The following is a 12,816-nucleotide window of genomic DNA, read 5'->3' on the forward strand; positions in this document are numbered from 1 at the left end:
ACTCTGGGAGTTGAAGTCCACAAGTCTTAAAGGGACCAAGGTTGGAGAGCCCTGGACTAGAGTACATTAGAGTAGACTAGCTTTGCTGGCTGAGGGACTCTGGGAGTTGAAGTCCACAAGTCTTAAAGGGACCAAGGTTGGAGACCCCTGGCCTAAAGCACAAACCAGCTGGATGACCTTGGGCCAGTCACTCGCTCTCTCTCAGCCCTAGGAAGGAGGCAATGCAAACCACTGCTGAAAAACCTTGCTAAGAAAATTGCAGAGATTTCTCCAGGCTGTCTCCAAGAATCAGACAGAAGAAAAACAAAAATCAAAAGTGATTTTTGAAGTGGTTGGAATCATTGAATCAAATCATCTACCTCCAAATTGATTCAGAAAGATACAGATTCAGAGCTTAAAAAAAAAGAAAACGAGTATTTTAAAACATTTCAGACAAGAGACAAACAAGCCCTTGAAAGACAAAGTTCACGGTGCCTATTATCCATAAACTACAGTTTGTTGAACAAAATTTAGCAATCTGATACACACCAAGTCGTGTAGGAGAGTTCATAAATATGAGGGGGGAGGCTCATGTACCACATAAGTTAAAACAAAACAAGCAATATCATAGTATCGCTCTCCAAGAGTATCTATACAACCTTACTATGTCTGATATAATGGGTACATTCCAGATCCACTCCCTTAAATGCTGTCATCTGATGGGACCTTGGAGGCATGCCTTATCTGTAGCCACCCCAGCCCTTTGGAGTCGCCTCCCACATGAGATTCGAAAGTCTCTATCTTTTAACCTTCCAGAAGGCCCTAAAGATTTGGCTCTTCCTCCAAGTGCTGGGCTAGGATGGGGGTTGAGTCAGGAAGCTAATAGCGCAGTTGGTCTGGCGCCAGGTGGGAGGGGTGGTTTTGTTTCTTATTTTTACAGTTGGTTTGAGATGCCTAGGATCATTATATGAGGTAGGCAACCATATAAGTTCTTTAAATAAATAAACCAGAACTATATTCTTTGTGTTATGTATGAATAAAGTCAGTATGACTCCAATTTTTAATATACTTTGGAAAGGATTTTTTTTTTAAAAAACCTTCTTTACTTAGCCCCATCCAAATTCCATTCATTTATGGCATTTGAGAATTGTGAGAGTTAAAATCCAAAGCTTCGGTACATACCAGATTGAAAGAATATTGTTACAAACTGTAAAATCCATCTTCACGTTCTTTGCATTAATATTCTTAGGAGTAGGCTAGTTTGGACTGAGATGAATTTCTAAATAGAAACAATGCTATTATCTTCATACCTTAAAATTGTATTATCGGACTTTTCCTTTGTTGAATGTCGATTGGAAAACACTGTTGAACTTCTTGCGTAAAACCAAAAAAACCCTGAAACTATTATGCAAGTTTGATCATTAGAAAAAATAATATTAAAAATGAAAGTTATGTTGGAACCTTACACTGAGTAGTCAATTTAAATTTATACTTATAACTATTGTAAAATCAGAAATCATTTACCAGTATATTTGTTTTTTCTTTATACTTGGCTTTGTTGTCTCTTGCTTTATTTTTTCTCTTTTTCACATCTTCATTATTACTTTCTGTTAGTTTTTATTCTTCTCGTCTAACTTTTAATAAAAATTATCATAAAACAAGACTTTTTTTATGTTTGCTCTAAAAAGATGAACCTGCACACTCTGCTAAACATGTAGTTGGTAAATTTGTAGCTTGGCTCACTCTGAGAATAGATAGTTTTATTTGCCGATGTCTTATGAAAATCCCCTGGCTTAGGCTAAGTTTTAACTATTGGTTCTTGGGTTGTCTGTCCACATACAATCTTATAAAAACAACTAGACAATCATGGAAAAACTGCTGGTCTTCATTAGCCAAATCCAATGGACAAGTTAAAATTGCTTGACATAGTGTAAGCTGCCCTGAGTCTTCGGAGAAGGGCGGGATATAAATGCAAATTTAAAAAAAATTGATTAGCAGAACCATTAAACACTATTAATTTGAGCACTTTCGAAGAACCTCTATTCCATAATGCCAAAAGAATATCAAGGTTATTAACCTTCCAAGACATCTGGTCTGCTCAATCAAGATACTTCTTATCTTCTACAGTCTCAGTTATCACAAAATGCATCCCTTTCATGTTTTAAACTCATTGTAAAACTCCAGTGCCCTTGAGCAAGGTTGGATTTTCCGGAAACTTTCAGTAGTTTCTGGGCCATTCAGATAAACAAGGTTGTACTGAGTTCATTGGGAATTCCAAGTCTGTGTTCTTTCTTACCAATATTAATCTCCTTTGTAGGTGACAGATAGCTTTTGAATGGAGCCTTGAAGTGTCCAATGTAGACTTTTTTTTTTATTTTGCTGCCAGCTACTTTTGGAAATAAAATAGGTTCAAAGTAATTAGAAGACTGATCATTATATCCATCTGTTTCCATATGGAAGCAGTTAAATATTTCATCTCAAACCCATCCATGAAGTTGCATTTACTTCCCTACCATGATGAGGACTGCATAATTCATGCAACTTTTCATGTCATCATTTTTCATGTTGATTTATTAAATACTTTGGGCACCCCTGTCCTGAAAATGGCATTTTCTGAATTTGCTGCCATTTGTCTTCCTGATTTTCCATCCGTAACATTAATGACTTCTGCACATAGACAGAAAGATTCTTTTATGGGTGATCTATATAATGCTTGCATGTATAAATAGGAAGGGGAAGATAATTTGAACTCGGCTGACTGCCAAAATTGCCCATCCATCCCCGGTTTGCTAGATGCTTCCCCCATCTAGCTTTGAAGTTCTGCAGAAAATATAACCCATCCTTGTAAAACACTTTGATCTTAAGAGTTTTTCAGCCAGGAATTACTACACCTATTGAACTGTTACCCACTCCACATAAGAGGCAGCAATTGTTAAAAGTACACCTATATGCAAAGACATGTGAGTGGACTAGCATGGGATAATCTCAATTTGTACATAATGTAATTAGCAGATACATTCTTGAGAGATAGCTGTATTAGACCATCATAGTAAAAAAAAAAAAACTACAAAGAGATCTGCACCATCTTAAAGATAAATGAATTTCTGGCCTGACGCCCTCATCATCTAATGAATTAAACAGATCCATTCAGTTGAAAAACATTGTTATACCCTCAAATATGCACTTACTTAAATACACCTTCCCAAGTTAGCTAAATTCAGGAAGTATGGGATGGTAGAGATATTAGTGCTTATGTTTTTTACAGACCGCTCACATCCTGGACATAAACTGTTTCAACTTCTACCCTGAAGATGACCCTATAGGGCATTGCACGTCAGAACAACTTAGACACAACGATAGTTTTTTTTCCCCATGCCATCACTCTGCTAAACAAGTAATTCCCACAACACTGTCAAACTATCTAGTAAGACTGCATTACTATTATTCTTCTCATCTTTCCTATTACCTATCTCCTTTTCTATCTATGACTATAAATTCGTTGCTTGTATCTTACGAATTATATTGTTTCATTTAGTATCCTAGTATGATTTATACTGGTTGCTTATTTAGCATCCTGTGACTATCACAAATGATTTGTCACTTGTTGCTTGTATGTATACTGAGAGCTTATGCACTGGAGACAAATTCCTTGTGTGTCCAATCATACTTGGCCAATAAAGAATTCTATTCTATTCCAGGGGTGAAATCTACTTACCTTCCTTACTGGTTCGGAAGTGTGAGTGCGCATCTTCTTCTGGGCATGCACAAAACCTTCTGCACATGCGCAGAAGGCAAAAAACATTACTTCCTGGTTAAAAGAAGTAAAGACACCTGGGTGAGTGGGCGGAGCTTTGCTCCGTCATCACTACCGGATCGCCGAACCACCAGCCACGATCGCTACTGGATCGCACAATCCGGTCCGATCCGGGAGCATTTCACCCCTGTTCTATTCTATTAAAATGTTATTAAAGTGTCAAAAATTAAGGTGCTTGTGAAATGGTTTAATAGACCTGGCAACTACCTGGATCCACCATTAATACATTTTGGCAGAACTAGGACCATAGTTGGCATTAAAAGCAAAAGCTTCATGCAAGATGTAAAAAAAAAAATATGCAGGTTTTCACAACAGCACTTTAGGCAGCTAATCCAGTTCCAACTTCTGCATCTCTGTGTAGCTCCTTGGAGTACAGGCAGAGTACAGGGATGATGTGAAGAAATTTTGAGTCACATTGTTACAAGAAATCCACCTCTCCCAAAGTTTCACTGTATGGTTTTTACAGTTCTTTTACGTTTACATTTAAATGATTACTTGCAATCATGGGTTTTTAGCAAAATATATATAAAATTACCGCAAAGGTATCAATTCAATACATCCCCTCTAATATTAAATGTGCCATTTGTTTTGTATCTTCCTTGCAGTCATTGCAAACAGTGCAACTGTTCTTTTATGTTCATTTTGGTGTTTGAATTTTTAGGGAAAGTATGTGCATTTAGTGTAAAAGAGAAGTGTCATAGCACAACGTTTAGGAACCCCTGACCTAGAGGGAAGTGTTCCACAAAAAGATTAAACTGGCTTCCAAAAACTATCATTAAGCCATCACAGAAAAGAAGACCTAAGAAAGAAATAATTAAAGCATTGTTCCATCTTCCTTTTATTGGGCAGACTGCTGCTACTGCTTCTTCTTCTATTACTACTAATAGAAGTATCCATTAGGAGCATCTGCAGGGAATGATCAAAAATAGCAGCCCAACTATGCAATCAAAGCTCTGAAACATGTATAAAACAGGCAGACTTTTGATCATATCAGCAAATGGATACCATAATTGTTGATCACACTATGTGGATACCCCTGGCTATTGCTATTTACCCTAGGACTGTAATAACTGGACCAGGAAATCCATCTATATAATATTTCCCTAAACTGGCAACTCCAAGTTTAAAGAGAAACAGATCCTGCAATTACAAGAATGGAATTATATGGGCAATAGAAAACATTCTACTAGTAGAAAACATTTTAGAGATAGTAGTCTTTACATACCACTTGTGTCTTCGTGAATGTAGCTACATACTATATTTTTAATTCTGTTTTCACATCTACCTACGTAGTTGTGATGGGATGTACTCAAGTGATGACTCACAAGTTATGTAACTCTTGATCATATATTATAAAATAGTTTGTGAGATCAAAAGCTATCCAAACCTTAAAATTAGCCGCATGCCACCAGTTAGTATTTTGTTCTAAAGTGTTTCTAAAACAATTCAGGATGTTTGAGAATGAGGCTTTTCCTGATGTGTTGTAACTCAGAGAGAATTCTTGTCTGTCCAGTAGACTCATTAGCTATTAGTAAAACTTTGCAATACACAAAAGGTTTCACAGTATGTTTCTGCATATCTCATTGCAGAGCCAGTCTGGTTCCAGTCATCTCAATCTCATCACTATGCTTCTCAAAATAAGTGGGGCCAGGACAAAAAGTTAGCCAGACCCAGAGCAAAAGCAGAATTTGATTTATTTCAATTAAACAGTTATCAGTATCCTCCACATATTTATTAATTTCTCCCTTCTGAAAATTGAAAATCACTATTTGGTGGTAGCATTTGGAATAGCTCCAATAAGTTAGACTAGGGGTCTGCAAACTTGGCTCTTTTAAGACTTGTGGACTTCAATTCCCAGAGTTCCTCAGCCAGCAAAGCTGAATTCAGTTTTCTGCCCTCAGAAGTCAACCTTGGAGAGCATTCCATAGAAGTCATGATTATGTCATGGTGTGTGATGTCACTAGCCAGCCACCTTTTACCACCCGTGTAGATATCCATGGTAGCCAATTGTCTATGGGAAGCCCATAACATGGATATGTATGTAACAGTATCCTCCCACTTTTGTTTCCCCAACAGTTGGTGTGAAAATGTTTGTATGCTTTTATTCTGGGATATGTTCCTGACTTCACTAGAAGATACAGAGAACTGTATGGAATATTCATGGAATATTCTTTCCATGAATATATTTAATTTCTTTTAACACTGTTCAAGTTGGTGGGTCTTACTACATCTTGCACTGGGACAGCTTTACTTCCTCATCTTTCTACTAAGTTATCCAATCTTGACTATTGTAGGAACACTATTCCAGTTCCTTAATAATACTGGCTGCTCTTTTCTATACTTTTTTTTTTTTTGAAAGAGTTTTTAAAAAACAAAAACATTTTCCCCCTTTTCCCCCCTCCCTCCCAAAAAACAAAAAAAACAAAAAAAAAACCCCTTCCCCCCTCCCTCCCCCCCCCCCCGGCTTCCCGGGTCAATCACAAGGTATTGTTATACAAAAACCAAACATAGAATAAAATTTTCCCTTCCAATCCAAATAACCACATCCAAAGCTTTTCATCTCCCAACCTCCTCCCCATTACCTAAAATAACTTTCTAATTATTCAAAGGCAATCTGATATTTCTTAATCTGATATCTGTTTTGTAGATAATCAATCCATTTTTTCCATTCAATTAAATGTCTTTCCTGCGTATTGTCTTTTAAAAACGCTGAGATTTTAGCCATCTCAGCCAAATTAGTAACTTTCAGTATCCATTCTTCTATTGTAGGTACCTCTTCTTTCTTCCAATATTGTCCAATCAACAGTCTTGCTGCTGTTATTAAATTCAGAATCAATTTAGTCTCAATCCCTGTACAATCCGTTATAATTCCCAAAAGGAAAAATTGTGGCAGGAACTTTATCTTCTTCTTCAGTACATTTTGAATAATCCACCAAATTCTTATCCAAAAGACCTTAATTTTCTTGCAAGTCCACCAAATATGAAAATATGTAGCGTCATCACAATCACACCTCCAACATTTCGCTTGGATATTAGGATACATACATGATAACTTTTTGGGATCTAAGTGCCATCTATAAAACATCTTATAAAAATTTTCCCTTAAATTCTGTGCTTGTGTAAACTTAACATTTCTAACCCAAATTTTCTCCCATGTTTCCAACATTATTGGTTCCTGAATATTCTGTGCCCATTTTATCATACAATCCTTTACCAAATCCTTTTCCGAATCTATTTCAAGCAACACATTATACAATCTCTTTATATGCTCCTGGGTCTGATTTCTAATTTGCTTCATTAAATTTTCCTCCCTTTGCATTATACCAATTTTTTGATCTTCTTTCCATCTAGCACTTATTTGCCCATATTGAAACCAAGTATAATTCCTCCCTTCTTCATTTAATACCTGTAATGATTTTAATTGCAATCTACCTCCTTCAGCATACAAAAGTTCTTTATAAGTAATCATTTCCTGTTTCTGTTCTATATTTATATTCTCTATTGCATGTCTAGGGCTTGCCCATATAGGAATCTTGTATTCTAATTTATAGGAATATTTTTTCCAGACCCGCAAAAGAGCACTTCTCAACACATGATTCTTAAAAGCCCTATCCACTTTTTTTTCATAAAATAAGTACGCATGCCATCCATATAAAGGCTCTTGGATCACCACGCCTTCTTGAATCTCTTGAAGTTTTTCTATCACTTCTATTTCGACTTTCAAAACTGTAGAAAGAAAATCCTTTGCCTTTAAAACAGTGTCAATTCTATATCTCCTTCCTTGATAGAATACTGTCAGTCCAACTGGCACCTCCCATCTGAATTGAATCTGATGTTTTTTAAGTTCTTGTGTAAAAAAAGCAAATTCCTTCCTATCTCTTAACATCTTTGAAGGAATCTCTTTCAACACCTTCAGCTCCTGTTCTCCAATTTTTAAAGTTGTCTGATATGAAACTTGCAGAATCTGATTTCTCATAGTCCTTTTCACAAAATAAACCACAATGTCCCGAGGAAGCTTTCTCTGTCTTGCAATCCAGGAATTAACTCTATATATTTTATCAATTTGGTAAGCTACCTCTTGGGGTTCCACTTCAATAAATTCAGCCAATGCTTCTGATATAATTTTTCTTAAGTCTTCTCCTCGCTCTTCTTGCATATCACGAATTCTAAGAGCTCCTTCCATAAGTTTATATTGTAATATCACAACCTGATCTTCATTTTGATCCACTTTTTTCTGAACACCTTTCATTTTGTCTTCTAAATGCTTATTTGACTGAGAGATCTGTTGCATTTCCACTTCCAATCCCTCAATTTTTTTACTCAGTCCTTGAACTGCCATAAGAATATCTTCTCTTATTTTTGCATTAAAATTCTCCATCATCTCTTTTTGCCTATCTTCAGAAAGTTTTAATTGTTCTTTCAATATTTCCTCAAGACTTGGTTCAGATCCCCTTCTTCCAGAAGGCTTTAAAGGTTTAGCTGCCATTCTGTCTTCAAAAGAATCAGGAATTCAAACTTAATAACTTTCCTTCCCTCCTTTCAGTATAAAAAAAACTCCGTTTGTAACAATCCACAAATAATGCTACTTTATCGTACTAAAAATTTTTTACTTTCACTTTCAGACGCCATTTTAAAAGTCAATTAATCAAAGACAAAGAAAGGTTTCAAGTTTCAAAAAGGGAGTCGGTACTTGCCGTGCTGATTCTACATCAAAGATCGAGCGCTTGTGAAATTCCCGTCTGCTTAGAAAATCAATCAATTTAATAAGTCTTTTTGAGCAGAAGCGACTTTCCCACTACTTTTTCCTGATAAAAACAGGAGCGTGTTGAAGTTGGAGGGAGTGGAATTCGGTGGGGTCATAAATCCAGGAAAATTCGCTCTTAAGAGCAAACCCCCTGTCAGACCTCCACTTTCCCACAACTCTGATAACCTTCTTTCGCCCAGAAGGTATGCTAAGCTCAGTGAACAGTGATTTTTTTTCTGTTTCACTGACTTTTACAATCTTCTAACACGGAGTGCTCTGTTAGAGCACCCAGCAGGAGGGTGACGTCACTGGAGCCTCTTTTCTATACTTTTTTCAGTTCTACAATATCTTTTTTTTGTGTGTGTGTGTGATGATATAACTATACTTAAAAGGCAGGGGCAAACTTTCCTGTGGATTTTAGTGTTGATCCAAGAAAGAGAAGACTGGGATTTTTTTCTGTTTCACTGACTTTTACAATCTTCTAACACGGAGTGCTCTGTTAGAGCACCCAGCAGGAGGGTGACGTCACTGGAGCCTCTTTTCTATACTTTTTTCAGTTCTACAATATCTTTTTTTTGTGTGTGTGTGTGATGATATAACTATACTTAAAAGGCAGGGGCAAACTTTCCTGTGGATTTTAGTGTTGATCCAAGAAAGAGAAGACTGGGATTTTTTTTCAAAACATTTCACCCTGTGTAAAAATCCCAAATGTTCCTAAAAATAAAATCAATTGCAGAAACGTACAGTTAGTAGGTGGCCTCAACAGTTGCTTTGAGTATGCTGAAAGCTTATCTTCCTGTGGAAAAAGGAAAATCATATCTGCCCAGCATGCTTGAAATACTCAATAGTTCAACAGATCGTGTTTTATTTACATGGCCGGAATGATGTATGGTGAAAAACTGTTGTTTTTTTTAACTATTGACCCAGCTAAATTGCCTTCGTGCTAACCGTTGAAGTGCTTAGCAAAGGCCACAACTGCAGTTGAGGTAGAAATGTTGACTGAATGTATGTCTTTAAGGTTATCCAAGGTTCAGAAGGTCATTCCCGGGCCATTTTATCCATCTCAGGCACACATGTACCATATGACCATGTTTTTTATTTACAGCCATAAGCTAGGAAGGAAACAGAGATCCCAGGGTAGGTGAAGGACATATTAGAGCTAAGAGGATGAAAACCTGCTGACCTACAACCTAGCAGTTCAACTTTCTGATAAAGGTTGACCAAAAAGAGACTAGATGTTCATTTGTTGTTGTTTTTTAGAAGCAGAGAATAGCCCTTATCAACCTGAGCCAACACCTCAGGAGGCATGGAATCTTCAAAATTTGGGGAAGCAAAATTTTGCTTACCAAGCAGTGGATTAAATAAGAAGTCCACATAACTCCATATACATAAGCTGCTTTCAGAATACTGCACTCATCAGTAGGATATTAAGAAACAGCATACTACTGTTTCTGCAGAGGAACCAGCTGATACTCAGTTTATGTATTACCTGCGTTGACCAGGTATTAATTTGATATAATGAAGGGAACAATAGGACAGGAACGGTAGACACTATTGTGCTCTTATGCACGCCCCTTATAGTCCTCTTAGGAATGGGGTGAGGTCAATAGTAGACAGTTTTTGGTTGAAGATTTTGGGATTTTGAGTAGAGACTATGGAGTCAGGTAATGAGTTCCAAGCATTAACAACTCTGTTACAGAAGACATGTTTTCTGCTTCATATAGTTGCCATGGATGAAAACTAGCCATTCATAGAACTTCTCTCCATGGAATTTATCTCTCTTTTAAAAGCCAGATAAGGCAGTAGGGAGAGAAGCAAATGGCCAGGCTGTATATGGTGATTTTTTATGGTTATTACCTTGTTCACCAGCATATCCTGATAGAATTTGGACAAATGGTTCAAGAGTAGAACAAGCATGCAAATGGTTCAAGAGTAGAACAAGCATAGCAGAAATTTGTTTGGCTAAAGGTAGAGTGCAATGGTTTGGTAATAGTAAACCAATGCAACAACGGGATGCAACAAAAACAATATGAACATGGATAAATACGTAAAAAGCAGGTTGGGCAGATGTCAGCATACAGTACAGATGTGTGGACTTCAACTCCCATGGTTCTCCAGGTAGCCATGCTAAGGCTAAGGAATTCTGGGAGTTGAAGTCCACACATCTTAAAGTTGCCATGGTTGAGAAACAGTGACCTGTGGAGTAGTGCCTTGAAGATCAGTGAATGGACAAGAAGTACGGGTATACTGAACCAAGTATGTGCACATGTTCAAGTCTTTTCTGTGATAGGAGAGGTGAAACATTGTTAGTTTTCCTCTTTCATGGCTTAAGTTATCATCCAGCAGCTTGATTCAGCTGGCTGATCCCACTAGGAGAAAAATAGCATCAAGCATTCCTGCCCAATCACCAGGATTAGATAGCACAGCACTTTGTCAGTAAGATCACTCAGATTCACCCATGTTTTGACTCTATGCAGGCAGAATCTGGAGGGATGACTGGAGCATATCTTGCCTAATTCTCCGGAATTCCTTTTGGTTTGGGTGGACAGTGGAGTGGATAGAGTGCTCTCTAAGAAATCCTCTACCATTTGCAGGTTGGATCCTACCTGTCGTGTCCCCCTCCCTCTCCGACGACCGGGTCAAGGAATTCCGTATTAAATGTGGCAACAAAGCCCCTGCAGCTTGCCAAATTCCTTCGAGGTTTATCAGGGCAGGCAGGAGTCCAAGTTGTGACTTCAGCGATAGAGTCCGATATCAGCAAACTAGATAAGACTTTGCTTGACTCAAGGTTGGAATGCCAAAAGCAGGTCCTTTATATAGACTGTGGGCTCCATGACTCAGCATTTATCCAGGCCCTGCCCCTCCCTTCCTTCTGCTGGCGTTGCCTCTCAGATCTCCGGAAGCGAGGATCCTCCCACTTTGAATTCTCTTCAGCTGGATCTGCTGTCAGTAATTCTAGCACATGGCTGGCTTCCTGCTCACACGCTGTAGGAGTGAAGTTTATTGGGCTTGTCTGTTCGCTCCTGACATCCTCTCCGGGCATGGGGCCAGGGCCGGGGGCTGGAGGCATGACAGGCCGTTCATCTTCATTATCAGACTCGGAGTCTGATAACAGGCCCGGTTGAGGAGAGGAGGGAGGACGAGGCACAACACTACCCTTTCTGGCTCCTTTATGAAGCTGGAGTAGTTTCCTAGATGTGGGGGGCATTGAGATTATCGACTGATTGGGGATGCGGATCCTGCAAGCAGCTTTGAACAATGCTGTAGTATCCCCTCATTAAGAATCCCTCCCTGCATCCAGAGGTGTTAAACAACTACTGCCCACTCTCTACTCTTCCCTTTTTCAACAAGGCTGTTGTGGTGAATCAATACCCTAGAGGAAATAGTTGATTTGGACAAGGCCTATGCGTGGAATGGAGACAGCATTGGCTATGACATCAGGACCTGGATGGGGAAGGAAACTTTTCCTGACCCTGTTAGACCTTTCAGCAATGTGCAGCATGGCACCCTTCTGGGCCACCTGCACAGGTTGGGGATTGTAGGCATGGTATGAGTCACTTTCAGGTTTCATAATATACAGATGATACATCACAACCCCCAGTCCTGTTTCAATAGTTGGAAGCTATAATGATCTTGGTGGGACAAACCACTCTTGAATTGAATCTAAGCAAGTTGGAGTTAGGTAGAATGGCATTATCCCTGATGGAAAGAGGTCTGTAATTTGAGCTTCCTTCTGGGTGTGCAGTATCTTGACTTGTAACCACAACTGAGAGCAGAATTTTCATTGCTAAGCAATGAGTCTTGGCCAATTTTATTACCTTTTTTTGGGCCATGGTTGTTAAGCAAATCATGAGGTTAAGTGAATCCAGCTTCCCCCATTGACTTTGCTTGTCAAAATCCAGCTGGGAAGGTCACAAATGGCTATCACATGACCCCCATGACCCTGCAGACATCATAAATACACTGCTTGCCAAATACTCCAGTTCTGATTATGTGAGCATGGAGATACTATGTTGGCCTAGGTCTGGAGACCTTTCATAGGTCACTATTTCAGTGCCATTGAACCGTTGCTAAATAAATAGTTGCAAGTCGAGGACTACATATACATATAAATAAATGGTTGTAAATCGAGGTCATAGCCAAGAGGACTTTCCCTAGTTTTGCTTGTAGGTCCGTTGTGATACAACGTGGGGAAGGAGGACCTTGCTACAGTAACTCATGCCTTTGTCAGATAACTGAAACCTGCTCCATATGGACTTGTCTTCAAAGAACTTTGGGA

Source organism: Ahaetulla prasina, chromosome 6 (assembly GCF_028640845.1).
Source record: "Ahaetulla prasina isolate Xishuangbanna chromosome 6, ASM2864084v1, whole genome shotgun sequence".
Lineage (NCBI taxonomy): Eukaryota > Metazoa > Chordata > Lepidosauria > Squamata > Colubridae > Ahaetulla > Ahaetulla prasina.